Source organism: Lissotriton helveticus, chromosome 9 (assembly GCF_964261635.1).
Source record: "Lissotriton helveticus chromosome 9, aLisHel1.1, whole genome shotgun sequence".
In the NCBI taxonomy this organism is placed as follows: domain Eukaryota; kingdom Metazoa; phylum Chordata; class Amphibia; order Caudata; family Salamandridae; genus Lissotriton; species Lissotriton helveticus.
Window position 1 is genome coordinate 745,827,791 of NC_136070.1, and position 20,111 is coordinate 745,847,901.

Genomic DNA, 20,111 nt, shown 5'->3' on the forward strand with positions numbered 1-20,111 from the left:
GTGCCTGGGGGCCTGTAAATGAGGGTTCGTCTAAGTGTGGTCCTGGGGTCGGTGTGGATCTGAAAGTGGAGGTGTTCGGCGGTTGCAAGTTTGTCGTCAGAGCTGGATGTAATTTTGATGGTGTTTCTATGGACGATGGCGATGCCTCCTCCAGTTTGATCGGTGCGGTCTTTTCGAATGATCTTGTAAGTGTCCGGTATGGCTATGGCGATGTCGGGGGCAGAAGAAGCATTCATCCAAGTTTCAGTAAGGAAGGCTATGTCAGGTGACGCAGTGTCGATTAGGTCCCAGAGTTCGGTTGCATGTCTGTGGACCGAGCGGGTGTTCAGTAGGATGCATTTCAAGTCGTTGGGTAATGCAATTAATTGTCGTTAGGCAATGGACACAGGAGCACTCCGATATCCTTTGTTCCCCACAAGCAGACATGATAGCTTCCAAACACTTACAGACACCCAAGAATGTCTGCAATCTCGTAATTCGTATAGATGCGGGTCAATCTGGGTACACCTACTTAACATACAATGAAGGTGAAGCAGTACCAAAGCAGACAAATCACACCTGTACACAAACGTTGATATGCATTTTGCATCTATGGAAAAGATTCTGACAGCCATACAGACTGCTGTAGGGAGAGAAAGATCACTGGCTCAGGGGAAAAAAATATTGTAGTGACTCCTGTACCTGCCTTAGAGGCTGCTAAAAAGACAAGCATTCCAAATGCTAAAGCCTTGCATCCGAGATGGATACAATGGGCTAATTCTGTCACTGCATCGGATGTAGAATGTAGATACGACCCAAGTCTGAAAACACGAGCATTCCTACAATACGAACTCAAATTTCCTCTCCCGAATGAAATAATGTATCTAGATCAGTATGAATACATAATTTACACTGACAGATCTGGTCAGCCGGCCATTGGAACAACAATACAACTCCTGTGTGCAATTGTAAAATGTCGTATGCGAGATGGTAAGTTCCGTCCAAGCGGTACAAAAACTCAGTCTCTAGGAGACTGCACGGCTCAGCTAGCAGAGTAAAAGCTCTTTTCATGGCACTTATAATACGGATCGAGAATTACCCTAACCAATTGTGTGCGATTCCTTTTACTGTGTCCAGTCGTACAATGAATATCTTCACTATTGGGGACAAAATGGGTTCAAATACTCCAAAGGTGGTACAATTAAGCACAAAATGCTATGGGAACAGGTAGCTGAGTTGAAAAACGAACTACCAAGAGCTCACGTGATACACACGCTGAGCCATCAACGGGATGGCGTTCATGTTGAAGGGAATTCATTGGCTGATGAAGCAGAGAAGGAGGCAGTATGAATTGCATCCGTAGCTGCATTCACTTGTTCAAAAACGAGAATAGACGGACAGATAATGGTAGCTGACATTGCATCACGCAGAGACAATAAGGCATTGCCAAAAGGTTTTCCACTCAAGTACTCCTACAAGTTGGATGCAAACAACGTTCCATTTGCTCACATCCCAGGAGTGGGTGATAAAATAATATCAAACATGGATCGCAGGTTAGGCTTCATTTTAGCTGGTCACAAGGGTCTTGGTTCTGCACATGCAGGAGTTACAGCATCAGTTTCTTTACTGGAACAATGCTATTGGTGGCCAGGGTTAACAAAGCAGACCAAAGACTGTCTTAAACTGTGACATCTGTCAACAGATGAAGGGATCAGCCATAACACGTCCAGCGCAGACACCATTATTGATATCAGACAGACCTCTCGTTTGGGTCTATTTGGACCACTACGGCCCCTTACAATCAGATGGGACTTACAAGTACATAATGGTTGAGGTGGATTCCTGATTGAGATTCCTATGGGTATGGCCTCCGGGCTCGGCTGACGCTCAAACTGTTAACAAAGATTTGCGAGTCTTTATAGGGACATACCAGTTGGCACATTACATTCTGACCGTGGCCCCTGCATTTAGCTCTAGGGTTTACAAAGAAGCCATGGGACGTTTGGGTGTTGCACTGCATGTGCCATACTGAGTGAAATTCGGTTGTGGAGAGGAAAAACCGGGACTTAAATCAATCATCAACAGCTACAGTATGAGGCGCGGTTGGTAGTTGAGTCAATCACTTATATGGGGTACATAGGGCCTTAAACCACATGCCAAGAAGTTCTCTAGGGGGTGTCACTCCTTATGAGGTCCTATTTGGTACGAGAATGTGGGTACCTGATAGTGAAGGCACAGTGGTGGATGAAAAACCTTTTGACCTCAATAAACGTTTGGCTGTTTTACAGGATCTGAATGAATCCAGAGCACTACAGAGCAATGTTCAAGTAAAAAGGTCCGCGACTGGTGAAGTAAAGTCAGTCACGGCAAGACCTGTCTGGATTCCTAAAGTTGGAGTTTTGGTCAGAAAAACGATAACAGGCAAGAATTTAGACTGTCATACTGAAAACCTGTACCTGTCCTGGCATTTGAAGGAATAAGAACTGTACTTCTACCATTTCTTGCTGGAAAAAAGATTACTCTCCATTGATCTAATAAAACCACACTATGTGGCCGATACTGAATAGTAGGACTTGTGGGCCCCTTGGGTTGCCAACGTCCTTCCTCTCGCTACCATACAGGAATTTGAGATGGAAAGGCACATCACGTTTAGATAGTCTCCTATACGAAATGATGGACTATGCAACAATGCCATGGAACTACTCCCTCTTGAACAGAAATTCAAAATCAGAATGAAAGACAAATTTCAATTCGACCTAACACTGATGTCTACATAAACATGCCTCAACAAGAGCCATCTACAAGTTCAACAAAACCTGCTGAGCTACCAAAAATAGATCGAACTGCATCTGGCTATTTCATTGACTTTGATACCTTTTCTTTGAATCCAAGTGAACCTGAAACTACGTCAGCCCCAAAATCACGTCACCAACAAGTCAAAGACTTCTTCATCTTTCTTAAAAAGACTTACCTGGTGGCACCTGGGATAGCACTTTGGATAATCACTGGGATACTTTTCTTTCTTTTCTGGATAGGTTTAGTAACGGTCTTCTGCTTCCTTGTTAATGGAACTTGTCTTCGCCAAATCTCTACAGCATCAAAAGTGAACTTGCTCCTGAAACCTCGTGTTTCATCACATCGTGAACAAAGTGACTTGTCATCAGTGAACATTACAGCAGTTCCTATACCTGATGGTATAGTATGGGATATGGTTAATTATGATATATTTGGCCCAACTGAACTTTAAAAAATAGCACATTTATAAAAAATTTCCTTAAAAGATACCATTACCTCCGGTACATTTTCCGATGATTGGGATTTTGAAACTGTAATCAATATGTTGTCTGAATTAGAACAATCTGCCGCATTTTCTAGCAATTAAATGTTGGAAGACCCATCAGATTTTAACACTATGTATTGTTATCAACATTATGGTCAAAATGTGCTGCACAAATCCAGTAACCCTCGGAATGTTTTCACATTTCATTAGTGGGAACATTGCCCTACACCACTGAAAAGTAGTTAGAAAACTTTGGAACAGAAACTTTCTCATTTTTCAGGGTTTAACATTTCAGACCCGACCTCATTCTATTATAAGGTTGCACCTACATCCGCACAGAAAAATAGGCTGACTAACACCAAACAGTTTTACTCTGTTTCCTTTATTATCCAACTGTATGAACAGGGTTCGACTTATAGAAAGCCACTATAGACTTAAACTCAGTCTGGGGTTCTAGAGACTGGCAAGGCCAGTGTGAGAAGTTGGCCTGGTATGTGATGTTCACTATTCTAGTGAGCACCTTGCACCAGTCCAAACAACCCTTATGGTGATTGGTTGTAAGTCAACCATATAGACCAGCTATCCTAGGGGTAGCATGGACAAAAGCAGTCTTAGGCTAAACTCGAGGGCATGTGAAGCCAGCTGTTTTACCATATGCAATCCTTTTAATACCAAATGAAAGGACACCACACAAGTTATATATTATAAAAATATATGTATTTATTACTAGAAAAATCCTCTGTACTCTTTGAGGGCAGAAGCACAAGCGTTAAACAAAGGGACTTATATAACATACAAAAGTTGCACAAATATGGATAGGCCCTGGTGGCCCGTAAAACCATATACTAAAATAGTGGTATAAGAACCACGTCACGAACAATGGTAAGGCCTAGGGCCTTGGAAATCGCTGGGGCTACACTGGACTAACAACAGTTAGGACGTGGGAGGCCCACAGGATGCGGGTGCAGTGTCTAAATGCACACGCGTGCACCAATAGAAGTCAATGGTGCGTAAAAGTTAGAAAGTTGCAGATTTAGAAGTCTTCCAACTGGACTAGAACTTAACCACTTAAAACTAGGACACTAGGAGTGTAAATCTTTACAGGAGCACCGCAGTACTCGCGTTACCTCACCCACAGGAAGTGGGTGCATAGGTGTCAAAGTGTGTCGGGTTTCGTCGTGGAGTTCTATGGAGCCTTGGAGAAAAGATGCTGCAGGCGACCAGGAGAGAAGAGTCCGGTTGGATCCAAGGGTGGATCGAAGATATAGAGTACCTGAAAGCAGAGGGGACAGAGTCTGGGTCACTAGCCAGTGACCAGGATGGAACCAGGAAGGAACCAGGCGATGTCTGGCGCAATCAGGTGGTTGTCACGAAGCTTGTCTCTGCTGCCACGTGGACAAGGGGGCATCGACGATGACCAGAAGCTGGGCACGGACTCACCCACGAAGGCTCTCGCTGTTGGCGGTGTCTGCTTCCGGATTGGAGTCAACAAGCCTTGGCAAAGGCAACCCACGCAGGATCTGAAGAGGACTTCTTACTCAGGCCAGCAAGGACTGAGGGGCTTCTCCTTCACAGGGAAGCAAGGGCCAGTCTGGAGCAACCAGACCAGCGGTGTAGATTTTGGGTTTCTTTGTCACAGAGGCCACTAGCCAACGGGCAAGTGACCGGACAGACGCGTCGAGCAGGAAAATGCAAAAGGGCCCCACGCAGCACTCTGTGAGTGTGGAGGGGTGAGCTTCGGTGCAGTTGATGCTCGGGGCTGGGGCTTCTCAATCCCCAATGCACTGCTTCGAGGGTGCCTCGGGTGCTGCACAGGAAGCTTCTCGCAGTCTTTTCAAGATGGCCGGTCCCGCGCTACACGTCGCCTCCACGGGTCTCAGCTTTGCTGTGTCTGTGGATCGGGCTGAAGGAAGTCTGGAAGTCCGGGTCTTGTCAGGCTCTGTGGTCGGGCTCCGACGGGAGCATCGGACAAAGCAAGTCGTTGAGCGCTTGATGGTGCCTACTTGCGCAGGATGGCCACTCCTTGGCCACAAGGGAGATTCTTCAGTATCTTCTTGTAAAGTAGATGGTAGAAGGTCCAGAGTTCTGTTTCAAAGTTTCAGTCAGGATAATCTGATGTCTTAGCACGCAGCTCCTACCTTTATTCCAAAGCGTATGACACCTTACACGACATGTTTTGATAAAGCCAAACCAAAGATAGCATTTGACCGCGAGGTTAATAATGCACTTAAGAGTATATGGTATGGCAATATTATAGAACAGCTATAAGGACATGGTTCTGAAAGCTGCAGACAGGCTCAGCTCATGCTAGAACACCATCTCACATAAACCAAGCACTCTGCCTTCAGGATTGTTAAGGCCTGCCATAGGAGTGACTTATAGGTGCATATGTGTCTATATGTAAAGGTAGATATAGGAATACTATATCTAAGCAAGGGGTGATTACACCGCCTTGCCCCAGCTGAGTGATCAGCCAGTTGTGTCAAATTGGAAGGCCAGCCAGGGGTGGCAAAACATATGCTGCAGCCCCTGGTAGGCTTTGGATGCACTTATGCCCTGGGTGCCTATGGCACACTATACAGGGGCTGATAAGGTGACCCAAATACCAATTGGAGATGTACCTAAAGTACATGGAGTCCTTTTTACAGTGAGAGCAGATAGCCTGAGGCCCTGATTAGCAGGATCCCAGGCCAACTAAGTCGAAAACCAGCTAAACACTGGGAAATTTTTTTAGGGTAACCATAGTCAGATATCCATCCTCCTACAATACCCATAATGTATTATGTGGTTTGAGGATTTAAATTGCACAATTTGAGGATTTAAATTGCGCAATTTGTAAATTTAGCAGCTCGTAAATATGAGATTGAAAATAAAGAGGGTCACCCATTGTCCCATTTAATTCACTCCTATGGGGAAGAGTTAAGTGGAAGTGTAACTTCAAATGATTTGTCTTTTCAAAATGATTGCATTAGTGCTCATTTTGTACAGTGCCCAACCTCTTCGATGGGGTACTCGTGTTATTAATTTTATGCTATTATCTAGTAGTTTTGTTAGTTTAGTGGAGGAATATAAAGTTTTAACCCACTGTTCTAGTTACCATAATCCTTTATTAGTGTACTTTAAAGTAAAACTAGGACATAAACACACCTTTGAAGTTCCTATCGGATATAATCCAAATCAGAGTATCCGTTTAAAATGGCATTGGGTCAGTACGCCATTTATAGAGGAGGAAATTATTTGGGAGAACCTTGATCTCATTAATAGCTGCTTATATGAAGAGAGTGCCCCAGCGGTTATCGCTCAGAATTTCCAAGCCTTGGGTATAGCTATCACATCTGCCCTCACGGTTGAAAGTCATCGCTACAAGGAGAAGCCATTAATACATTGCTTCAATAGTGCCTGCTCAAAAGCACATAGAAAATGTAAATGTGCCTGACAGACTCTTAGGAAGAATTATAAGATTACGTTTGATCAAAGGAAACAGGAGCGGAGGACAGAGGTGTGGACGGACCTAGTAGCAGCAGGGTCCCTTAAGGACATGAAGAAATTTTGGGAGGTTGATAACCGTCCGGTGTTCGCAGATGTCTACTTAAAAAATGGATTACCTGATATTAGGGGACACATTGGAGGCTCACTTTACCCATATTTTTAACCCTTCAAATGATGTACGTGTTTTAGAAAGTGGATCAAGTGACCCTTTTTAGCGACTATTTTTGTAAAAGAGGCGGAATATGCCATTACCCTGGGTATCTGCCTTAAAGTCCCTGGTCCGGTTCGGGTACACATAAATTTGTTTAAGGGTAATATTAGTCTTTGGGCCCCGCTGCTAACAAATTTTATCAGAGATGCTACTGTTGGCCCCTTGACAGGCTCACTGAGCGAGTCAATAGTGGTGCCTGTCTTCAAAAAGGGGGTTAAGATGGACCCAGGCTGCTATAGACCCATGTCACGGATGCTACCATAAAGGTTTTAGGAAAGGTGCTCTTGGTTCAAGAAGATTGGGCATCTGCCAGTCACATGTTGTCAAAGGTCCAGTACGATTTTCGGCAGGGCATGGGTACCATAGAGCAATGCCTCAATTTGTACCGGATTGTCAAGAAGTATACTAGTCCATAAAGAGCTCTTTACATCTTGCCTTCATGGACTTATCCAGTGAATTTGACTCTGTCCATCAGGACAAATTGTGGGATATGATGGGCGATTTGAGAGTGGAGGAACCTTTGGTTACCCTATTAAGCAGGTTACACTCTGATACTATAGTGAGGATACAATATGGCCCTAATGTTGAGAAACCAACCCTATATTGTTAACGAAAGGGGTTCGCCAAGTTTGCATCTTGGTCCCTCTTCTATTTCTACAAATGGCTTAGTGGCAAACTTGTTGAAGGAAAATCTTGATTATCCTAAAATCAGTAGCGATTCCATCCCTAATCTATTATACGCGATAGCCGCTGTCCAACTTGCAAGGACAGCAACCAGTCTACAGAAATCCCTCAATGCCTTTGTATGTTTTATGGAGTCCCTTGATTTAAAAGTGAATCATAAAAAAAAAAATTATGGAATGTGGACTCAAGAGAACGAAGTCCAAAACATTCATGGTACAGGCGAAGGTGGTTGAAAAAGCCGAAAGCTTTTCTTATCTGGGAACTGTTTTCAACTCCCAGCTTTCCTGGGATTCTTTAGTAATATTAAGTGCTATACACACTTCCAGAGCAGTGGAGGCTCTTTCGCTTCGCTGCCCACTTGGGACAGAAACCAGTTAAAGAAATGTTAACCCTGTATGAAGCTTAATGTCACGCGATTGCCTCTTATGGGGCAGGTGTTTGGGGGCCATAGTAACTGCTCTAAGCTCCAGGCGGTAGAGAATAATTTCACTTGAAGACTTTTGATGGTTACCTAAAGACTCATCAATGTCCTTTTGCCATTATGCACTAGGTTTAGGACACACAAGGACAGACTTAGCCATTCCCCGTTGATGTTATGGGTGAAGATCTGGCTTACTCCAGAATTAGAACTTACATGGTCTGTTATATCAGACTGTCTTCTGTTATCTAATGCAGACTCTATTCCTTGGCTTAGTTATTTGAAATGTACATTGCAGGAATTAGATATAACTGATTTCTTCTGCAATCCGTTAAATAAGCTCCAACAAGCAAAATATATTATTATAACTGCATATGGCACAAGGACTAGTTTACAGCATTTGCAGGCACTGAACCAGCAGAGCTCCTAGAGTCATCAGACTGGGAGTTGACAACCCAACCTCAATGTTATCTTCTCTCCGTTATGAACCCGCAACACAGATTTTATTTGACCAGGTTTAGTCTGTCTCTTTTGGTAGCCTTTTCACAGCAATGTGGTTGGGCAAACAATCTTTTGTTGTGCCCAACCACACGTAACGTAACACGTAACACGACAAAATTCTTATATAGACAGTTTTAGGTTTCTTCTCTCACTGGATTCTGTTGACATCTGTTTTTCAGTTTTAAGTTTCATTAAAGGAGCGATTGCAATAAGAAAAGAGGTATTGCTAAAGGATACCAGGAGAGTTTTGTACTCTGAGACCACCACGATTATAACATTTTTTAGACAATCTCTCTTAGTTACACAAATACTGTAATACTTTAGATTTTGTGGGAACTAAAGGAAGGGAAATTTGTATTTAATTAACTTGATATTGTAATTTGATATGTATTTTATTAATTTTGAAACTGATGTTTGTGTGCATTATTTATGTTCTTATGATGAATTTAAGAATTTATTTTGTGTTTTTATGATTCAAATATGAAATCTAATAAAGCTAGTTTAACTTGCAATATAAACCAAAAGAACTCCAGACACTCCAGGCTTGTGCTACTTATCACACAACCTTACCATAACAAATCTGTTGGAGTCTCTGTTATCAGTACAAGCCATCAATCTCTGGAACTCACTCACTGCCAGCATTCGAAGCACCCAAGAGCTTATGCACTTCCAAAGACAAGTTAAAAACAGGGCTATTTCCCAGATAACCGCACCACCCCACGTCCTGACAACAGAAAACAGTTGTAGACTCAAGTGTTATCCCAAGCCTGCAACCCACAGATTGGAAAACACACAACCAGCAATTGGCTGTCGATTAGCAGGTAAGCTAAGAAAAGCTGACTTATGGTTCGCCGTAGCATTATATAATTATGTACATGCATATAACGGGTGTGACCTACTAGACCATAATAAACAGAGGCCAGCAGCAAATTGCAACGTATACCTCCTACACTTACATAAGACCTATTTGCTATAAGGCTGGCTTTCGCAAGTACTGTACAGCACAAAAAAAGACATCAGCAAATGATTAGGCATGAAATAACTGAAGTGATTTGGCACACTGCTGGACACCTCAGAGGACTTGAATATAGTCTAACACATCAGGTCCAAAATATCTACATACTCTGACTTCTTTACATCTCACAAGAACACTCCGATATGACAGCATAGTCAATGCACATCTCACCATCTCTCCACCTCTCTCTCCCTACAGCCATGCCAGCTCAGGACCACATCATCTCAGATTGGCAACCCAGTCCAGTAACAAGTAAAGCAAACTATTTCATTAAAAATATCATAAAGGGACCTGCAGAGCTGTTCAAAGCTACCAGTGTGCCAAAAACCAAAAAGACTAAGCACCTGTGTCTTACACTTCATCATCCAACACATAGCTACGCGATGCGTCCCATAACCCAATGACCTCACCACGGTGGTCAGACATGTATGCAGTAGCACGTGAGGTGGGAAAGACGACGACAACAACAAAGAAAGGGACAAAAAAAAGGAAAGAACTTACCTGCTGCCTGTAGCCCGCCGCATCGTCAGTCTTCTCCTATCATGGCTCCACTGCAGGCACAGACTCCTAGCCTCCCCTGCCGCCAATCTTGAAGCTGCTCTCAGGCATGAAAGCAGCTTCAGGATTGGCCTGAGCGCCAAGGATTTGCGCCCCCCCCCCAGGGAGACTGGGAGCCTGTGCTTTGTGGTCTCCGACCCATCAACACATCTGGGTTGGAGAGACCCTCAGTGCGCAATGGCTGTTTGGTCGGCCTAAGACAGCCGGCCAAACCATAATGCACACTAATAGCAGTGCCAACAACTCCCTTTGTGCCTATCATCTCCCTAGCCCCGCCGACAAGACCCGGCCTAGAAATAAAATAAACGAGAGTTCATCATCATTTTTAATTATTTATTTTTAAAGCTCTGGCAAAGGGGGGGGGGGGGAGGGATGACGCTCCACCGCCATTGCGGAAACACTTTCCACACACGACCAAAACAAATAACCTTTTCAAGTACACACCCTACCTAAACTGAGTAGCATGCTACCCCATGTAGGTAAGCCCTTCAGCACCTCACATAGAGGGAGGGAGTGCTACATAAATGCTGCAATAAAATACAATTATGCCGACAACATCCAGTTTTTTATTAAATATTTCCAGACTACCGATGTTCAGGGCAACACTTTCGTAGTTCGCTTCATAGATTTGTTTGTGTCCATTTGGAAAAATGCAACACAATAGGAAACAAAAGAGTTTTCAAAAATTGACAGAAAAAAAAGTACAAGATAATTACAACGTGCAATAACAGTGATGCAGACTTTGAAACTAAACCTAGTTTTGATTGGGCCAAATATGGTACATATGTATGAACATCCAGGCACCATTTGCTTTTTAAAATAATGCTCTGCTAGAGGGATGTGCATAGAATGGGTTAAATTGAAGATGACCTGGCCCATGGTCTCCATCACGCCAAGCAAGTGTCAATTTTGAATTAAAAACGTCAGTTCATTCTTTCTATATTCCCTTTACATCCTACTACCATATGCATTCAAGGAAAGATTGCCCACAGGCAATGAAGCGTTAGTACAAACAGGTGTAAGCCTGGTGTCCGACTCAAGAAGTTAGGGTATTGTAAATGTATATATTGTCCTACAAGTGCTATTTAACATATTTCTGTGAAAGTCATATGTATAAAAAGCAGTGCTAGTCTTTTTTAATATACCCACACAACAAAGGCTTAAATAGCTCTACCAACATTTGAGATCCCCATGGTGATCTAGCTAATAACTCATGAACAAGCACAACCATGACTGCCACTTTCTTGAACATGATTATTTGGTATACCAAGACAAGAGACCGACAGTGCCAATAGAGAGCTGCGTGAACTTCACAGTCTCAGCATGGAACCTTGTCTTTCAAAATATACAAGCAGTTGCTTCCTTCATGTTAACTTAATGCAGGTTTCACAAGAGATATGGAATTCACTGCTGAAGCCTAGTCCTAGCTCAAGAAGCCGCTATTACTAAGGTACAGTGCTTTGAACAAGCGAGAAGTTAAGATGAGAGAGCACAGGTGATTTGCTTTTAACTCTTAACAGTTGTGTTATATAACCGCTGAAGGCACCCTCAGAATTGTCTTGGAGAGTTGCTGGTAAAGGCTACTGTAATAATCCATGGTGTCATCTTCACAAATAGCAGGTTTCTTTTGAGACATTCTAACCTGACAGTTCTAACCCTCTACCCTAGCTGAAGTGACTTTTAATGTTCTAAAATGGGACTTAAGCAAGGCCCTACCAGATTTTTAGTATTTTGGAAAAAAAACAATTTCAGAATTCTAAAGGCCATTTATGAGTTCTGTCATGTGATCGTATGGTAACCAAGTAGTCCAACAAATGCAAGTTTGTATCCCACCGCTGATCCACCAATGTGAGAAAGTGGCTCTATATGTACTGGACCAAAGTAAGGTACAGTGTGTATAGAGTCCACAATCCCCAGAGGTATAACAGAGGTTACATTCAGGTGTGACCTTACTCTCTAAAGTGGTAGCTTGTTCGAGCAGTAAGGCAGTACCAGAGGACAGTGTAAAGCATTTGTTGTACCCACTCAGTCAGCAAAAGGTTTCACACACTCAAAAACTGAACTCTAGGCCAGTTGTTTTTATATCAAAAGATATAGTTGTTTTATTTTTAGAAGCAACCGGTATCAAAATATGCTTTTCTCGATATGAGCACTCGCAGGTAATTACTTTGCAAAGCGGCAATAAACTTTGTAAACACAATAGGTACAGTGGTTGCAATAGGCAACACAATTCTAAACACATTTTAACATTGAGCTCAATGGATTTTTCTACATAAATGCAGCTGATTACTTTATAGATTACCTTTGTAATTCCAGGACTGGATCCTAGATTCAGTCCTGGGGACTAAGCTGAAAACAGTTTAGTAAAAACGTTTTAGTTATTGCAATGATTTTTAAAGAATATAAAGGTATTTCAAAAGTTCACACAGAAACTTTTCAGTGAAAATCTAGCAATGTTATCCAATGGGAGAAAATTCAGGTTACAGAAGTACGTTCTCGTTACTTTTGTAATCCAGTACTGGGCTCCTAGGTCCAGCACTGGGATCTCTACTTAAGACAGGTAAGTAGTTACGTTTCAGTAGTATGTACGATTTTTAAGGAATATTTCAAGTTTTCAAAAGTAGACAGAAGAAATTTCATAGAAAAGCAGACAATGGATTCCTATGGAGAAAATTCAGGTTACTAGTAAACCCGGTTCGGATTACTTTCGCGGTTCAGTACTGGGCAACAAGGTGCAGTACTGGCTTCTCTCCTGATCATAGGTGAGTACTTCAGAATTCGGTATTCGGCTGATTTTAGATGAATATTTTAAAGTTTAAAAACTTCACACTTTCAAGATTTTTCGAGTCAAACCAGTCAATGTTATCCTACGGAAGGAAAGTGAGTTATCGGTTTTCAGGTGAATACTCGACTGGTGAAGTTAAGGTTCTGGGCATAGACTCAGGGTTCCCCCAGGGTCAGGTAGGTACGGTTGGTACACCCTCAGCAGCACAGGGGCAGCCGGGTGCAGAGGTAGTTAGGTCCAATGTTATCCAATGCGAGGCAGGGGGCCTTTGGTTTGTGGCTGCTGGCTAGCAGGCCACGCAGCTGAGCTCCTGGTCACTTGCTCAGGGCAAATGGGGAAGTAGATAATAACAAAGGTTGCACTACCGGAGGCACTCGGGCGTCTGGGTGCAGGGTGCTTTTGAGCCGTCGGCGCTCAATGTTATTCAATGGAGATCTTGAAAAGGGAACAAAGGCTGCAGGCTTGGGACGGAGGATTTTCTGGTGCGACCAACACTTCGAGGGGTAAGTTGGGATCTTGGAGGAAAGGTAGGCACCCAGGAGTTGGGCACAGGGGGCCTTGGGGCGCCGGGTGCAGGGGTGTCTTTTGAGGTCTGGAAATCTTACCTCCTGCTGGTCGCGGTTGGAGGGTCCCTTGTCCTGAGGCTACAGGTGTCGTCTGGGTCGTCGAGGAGGGTCCTTGGACACTGGATTCCAGGTCAGAATCACCGGGGGTACGTCCTCAAGGTCTTGATTCACTCCAGCATAGGCCAGGCTTGGCGGGTGCAGAGTGTGCAAGGTTCGCGGTTCCAGGCTGATGCCAGGGCTTGTTAATTGCTTTGAGCAGTACCACTGCTTGTGGGAGACCCAGGTAGTCGGAGTCACAAGGCAGTCAGGTCCTCCGGGGTTTTTGAGGTTGCTGACCACTGGAGACGCTGGGGTTTAGCAGGAGCAGGTTCGAGGGTCGACAGGCCGGTAGGGCTGGGGTCAAATCAGTTGATGTCTTCCTCTTTATAGAAGCTGCACTGCAGTTCTTCGTGTTCCTTGATCTTCTTTCTTGTTTCGTGATCTGGATCTGAGGAAGAAGGTTCAGGGTGCCCCTAAATACTAAATTTAGGGGCGTTACAGTTAGGGCAAGGGCAGGGACCAATGGGTCCCTGTCCTGGGGTGGGTACACCCCCTAGCTTGCCACTCTCCTGTGGGAGGGGGGCAGGAGCCTAGCTGTGATTGGGCAGGGCTCCCCATCTTCAAGATGGCCGGAGCTCGGGGTAGTGCATCACCTCGCCTCTCCCATCTGACGGGTGGAGTTGGCACAGGCTGGCACACACCCCTTTCTGACGTAGGGTATCCTAGCCTGTCTTCCCGCCAGAGTGGGGGTCAGACTGGTGAGGGCCAGTTGCTGAGTACAGCAAGTGGTCTGGAGAAGCTCACAAAGGCGGAATGCATTTGAAGCATCCCCTGCCCATCCTGGGGGAGGAGGCTTGGCACCTCGTCTCAGGATATGCATTGTTTCAGGCCCATGAGAGCGGGGGCTCTCCACCCAGGGGTCCAGCAACATGTCTGCTGTGTGGCAGCCTAGGCAGCCTCTCAGACAAGACGTGGATTGTAGGTTAGGTTTCAGGGGGCCATCTCTAAGATGCCCTCTGTAGTGCATTTTACATTAAATCACACACTGGCATCAGTGTGGGTTTAATGTTGTGAGAAGTTTGATATCAAACTTGTCAGCCTTCAGTTTAGCCATTATGGTGCGGTGGAGTTCATAATGACAGCCTCCCAGCACCATATACTCTTAATGGCATCACTGCACTTACAGTGCCCAGGAATGGCCCTGGGTACTGTAGGGGCACAGGGCTCATGCACCTGTGCCAACACCACTGGCATAGGGCACCCAGCTAGAGGGGTGACTGATGTATGCCAGGGCAGTGGGTTTGTGGGTATGGCACACAGGGATGTGTGCCATGTCTACTCTTTGTTTAGTTCTGTACCAGGACACTCAGCCTGCAAAGGCAGAGTGTGTGTGTCAGGGTACAGGGCCCCTAAGGGTAGCACAATAAGTGCTGCAGCCCTTAGGGGTCTTCTCTGGTCACAATGCCCTGGGTACCTAGGGTACCATTTACTAGGGGCAGACGTGGCCAGAGATGCCAATTAGGTTTAGGCGTTAGTACAGTTTTTAGGGAAGGAACACAGGCCCTGGGTACCTGATTGACAGGGACCTAGGGCACACCAAGGAAAAGTGCATGAGGTATCAGGCAAAAAGTTGGGGTACTGCAACAGAAACTCACTTCTCACACCAGTCAAGTGAGACAAGCTCTCGTCTGTTTGGGAGAAGAATTAGTAAGCAGCCTTATCCGAATCCAAATCATTTACAGAGATTAAACTGTGTGTTTAAAATGTACTTTACATTGTCCCTTAATGTTACATGTTCTGTGTTTCAGATGTTGCTCTGTGCTGACACGTCATTCTGTGCTGCTTGGTCAATGGAAACATGGAGTCCTACTTCCATGTTTGTGGAAAGTCCCAGTTCTTAGTTTTCACAATTTGTCGCCCCAGTACCAGGCGCGCAACACCCATTGGAATCAAAGGGCTTCAGCCCCCCCGTCGTGTGTGGCAGCCCGGGCTCAGACAGCTCCCGGGCACACACGCAGCCGCACCCGAGTACTTCACATGTCTTTAAAAGACCATGTGCATGTTAAAGAGGCTTTGTTGATGTTTCACCCCTTCTAAGAGACCCTGCACCGCCACTCTACCTACTGCTTAAAGTTTCAGCCATTCCTAAAAAATTTTCTCCCCCCCCCCCCCCGAAATGTGGCGCTAGTTGCGCCTCTGTCTAGTATCACCCTAATACAAACACCAACCTATTTATTGGTGTATAATTTGTTAACTGCCTTTGTGAAGTGCAACGGAGAAGAAGCCAATACATGTTCCTCTGAAAGCTTCCTCAGTGAGGAGAGGAATCACAAATAGTTTTAGGACGTGGTTCTTGGGGCTTCCCCTATTGTTTTTTCGAACTGAGCCCACTAAAGTAAAGTGTTTGCATTAAGTGCCTTTTTTTCTGGTCGTCTAATCGCCGAGTTTTCTCGTTGCACTTCAAATCTGTAAAACTTTCTAATATGTCTTCCTAATTAAAATCGTCCTTTGCAAGTACGTATTTCCTTTTTAGCTGCTGTGTTTCCATAACTCTGGCTTGCTAGTATCTGCTGTTATGCTGCAGTGTGGACGTTGTGCTGTCCAAGGTCCTGATTGAGGCGCAAGAATGCTGCCTGTGAGATAGCGCTGAGATCAGCTGACAGTCTGCTGATTACATTGTGACCAAACCTTTCATGATGATCTGGGAAGGGAGAGCAACATTTCTACTGGTGCAGCGTGATCAGAGCTTTTTTTGAGAAGTCTCTTTGTAATGGGGGGATTCACAGGGTTGATCCACGAGGAACAGAGCCATGCCAGGTTTTAGAGTTACCACCTCGGATCAAATGAGCTTACAGTGACTCTAATATGGATTTGTTTACATAATAGGGTGATAATGTGAAAAACCTTTCATGGCTCCGATCTATCTAAACAAATTTTGAATACTGATTGTGGAGACCTTTTATTTGGGACAGTGAAGCTTAGGCTGAAGGTGGGAGGGCGGGGGAGATACTCTTCCCTGCTACAGTGTCTGGCGGCAGACGCTGGGAAGGAGAACCCGGCGGGGGTGGGTGGGAGGAGAGCTGCACTCTCCGTGCCGCCTGTGCCTCTGCACTCCGTGCCTGTAAGAATTTTCTTATCTGCTTGTTAAATAAACAAGCAGATAAGAAAAGTCTTCACGACAAGCTGTAAAACAGGACACGGTGTCCGTAGGGGCTGTCTAAAAAGCGGACAGGGCGGCAACTGAACACTCTCCTTTTCAATGGGAAGCCAGCGTTTACCCTAAACGCTTCCGCTACCCAATGAAAAGGAGGGGCGGGGCTTACAGTACCCTTTTTCTTACAATATCTCTCGCATGGCGTGGCAGCAGCTTCGCTGCTCCGCCCACGCCTCTGCAAGACCTAAAAAGCAGCGAAGATCGTTCTGTTAATACATTCAGTTCTAAAACGTGTTTTATTATAATTTTGTATACTGCCTCGCCTCCTTTAGTTTGTCTAGGATCTACTCTTACAGAAGATGCAAAATGTCTTTGTTTTTTCGAACGAGTAAATTACAACTGCTACAATAAGCTGTCACACACGTGTATTTGTGAATCAGAAGCCATTTCTCAGATGAAGACACTAATTTTCATAATTATACTGTAGAGATAGTAGTCTTTCCTGTGTCCTTTGCAGCTGAAGAGAAATTATTTTCATGCAGAGTGATCCATCATCAAGAAACTACTCATGGGAGGGGGACGTATTGTCAGTGCTTTAAATGGGCCGGTACTGTCCGTTATGTAGTACCAGCACCAGCACTTTTCAAGAGTGACTTAATACTTTTAATTGGAGGGTACCAGTCCTTCTCAGAAACAAGCAGGTACTCTGGTAAAGAGAACCTGCACTTCTATTTTTCCATTTCAAGCACTGCATATTGTTCTTCATTACTTTCAGATGTCTGAAAGAAAAAAAATAAATGAAGGACATGGAGATTCAAGGAATTTATGGCCGAGCGGAGGGCTGTGAGCGCAAGCCCCCTTCCTCCGCTACAGGTTGTGGCATCAGGGGACCCAGCTGCGCAGTCTCCAGGCCTGCTTTTTCAATGAGCGGCCATCTCTGACCCTCTCCCCGTTTGTCATTATCTGACTGAAAAAACAGGACACAGTCAAATAACTCTCCGCCGCTGACCTAAACCAGTTTGTGTTTATCCCCCTAACAGCGGGCGTCACCAGACCACAGTCGACAGCCGGTGGAACTCTGTGCTTTAAAATGGCACTGTTGCATTGTCACTCTAGAAACCCAGGGGTTCTATCTAACTGCAAAATATAGTTTCTGAGGTCGATGCCATAAAGAGATGTTAGTTTTGGCTGTGCATTCAGACAGTGGTGTAGTTGGCAATGTTTGTATTGAGGGCAGAGCACGCGGTACACCTACTGTAGCTGGAAGTGGATGAAACTGATTTTATTTTAACTAAATTAACAGCACAAAGTATTTGATTAAAACAAAATTCCAACTTCCTCCTTACACCATTAACTGAGGAGGAGGCAGCTGCAGCCCATGAGAGGGAGTGAAGAGCAGCAGCGAGGCATGAGAGGTGTTGTTCTAGGAGACACAGGAGATTAAGTGAACTAGGACCAGCAACAAGGACAGAGGGAAAGACAAAGTAGTGTCCTGAAGGAAAACACATGGCCTGTAGTGAAAGGATTCATGTAGGCGGGACAAAAGGAGAGACTTCTAAGAGTATTCACCAATAAAAAGCCAGCATTTCTAAAGGACAGTAAGAAGAACCAATAAAAAGATGGGCGTTTTTTTAAGCTCATATCTAGATACTACATGTCTGTTCTAGACGGCGCATATGCTGTCTAGGCGCGAACTAAAAACTAATGGAAGGAAAGGGGCCGGCAGGGCCATAGGAAGAGTGATGACGAAAGAGAGAGGAGACCAGGAGGGCTAGGTAATGCTTCTCCGCCCTCCCTCAAGAGTAAAAGAGAAACTGCGGAAACTGCGGTGTCTTTATTCCAAAATTCAGTGCGTTCACCAGAATGGATAGCATTTTGGCGTTTGCATCAGTTTTTTAAATCTCCGAGCAAGCTGTTTGGAAAGAAAGTTTCTTCTGAACAAGTTTCCTAAATACATTTTTTCCATATATACAAAAATTACAAACGCTTGTTATCAAAGCATATTAACACTTTGTGCCTTATCTGTACTGACTTTTCAGCTGCACGTTTTACAATTTAATTCGGTGACTTTTGAGAGCAAAGGTGGTTGGTCAGAAGAGGTAGAATCCACCTTGGGTTACTGCATGTATCATAAACTTGAACCTTGTTAATGAGGTTGTCAACATACCAGAGAAAGAAAGGTCTGCACCACTAGCTCTTAAGATTCTGTCTGATATGCTGTGTAAGCCAGTCCAACTAGGTTGCACTTTTCACTACACTCTTTTAGCAGATTTTGCAATATGGTGAGGGGGGGACACTGTGAACCATTGGAAAGAAGCCACGACCTTGGCTGTGCAGATTAAAATGGGTGAGCTATGAGATGTTTCTAACCATGCCCTTGTGAGAAAATCCACACAGACAGACTTGTGTGAGAACTACATTTTGGAGTAGATCCGAAAAAAGTTAAGGTTAACATTACTGTAGCATTCACAACATTCTGAATCAAGTTTTTTCTTTAGATAATTGATTGTATTAGTTACATATAGCAAGGAACCACTCAAAACCGCATGTAGCTAAACTGCAGAACCACATTCATTCGTGGCTTTTCCAGCTTTACTTTATACTGCCACCATGCTCTTCGTCACTTCGTTATATAAAGAGAATAGTTGGGTGGAAGCTAGTCATGTATCCTCCTTAATTCCTTATTGGTGAATCATTGTAACACTATCACAACCTCCTATAACGAACCAAATGTGCATCTCTTCCATTAAACCACAACTTATGATAATTATCCAATGTCTCCCATCCGCTCTCATTATTAAGGGGCATCTTTCGTTTTACAAACCTGGTTCTTTCTTTTTACCATCTTCATGTCTACGCCCCGTTTACCCTATTAAAAAACACATCCAGATTTGCCAAATTACTTTAATGCATAATTACAAAGACTGGTCTTTTTTTCGGTTCTCAAAATCTTGGGGAAGAAGCAAAGGTCTGGGGGCTTTTACTAGGGCCAGAATTTAGCCACCTTTTGCCCATTTAAAGGGTTTTGTTTTAGGCTATTTAGTGATTTGTTTTCCAGGTTCAAGTTATTCCTGACATGTGTTGTGTTAAAAGGGCATATTTTCTCTGTCTTGATAAATGTGGAGGCAAGCATGTTCTTATGGAAAACAGAGGACACGGAATGAACCTTATTCAGTCCTGTGTGACTTTGACACGAAGGTGAACCATCAATGTGCCATGTATCAGCCGCCCTAGGGCAGTGCTTGAAATATGCATGACTGCCCTAGATTTTTTTAGACTTGGCCTTTCTGCATATGCTTAAACTGCAATAGTAAACCAATCGAAAGAACATGACCTACCTCTGAGGCAGCGAAGGCACCTTAAATGGGTATGGCAGGACTTGAGTGGCACATCTGTGGGTCAGGTGGGTCGGTGTGTGTGTTTGTTTGTTTT

At 44.2% G+C, this 20,111-nt stretch overlaps 1 protein-coding gene across 1 annotated transcript in view; it reads left to right on the plus strand.

Annotated features, from left to right (window-relative positions):
- LOC144781842 (uncharacterized) overlaps nt 1–20,111 on the plus strand; it is a 469,031-nt gene that overhangs the window by 94,962 nt on the left and 353,958 nt on the right. The gene's annotated exons all lie outside the window — the stretch shown is intronic.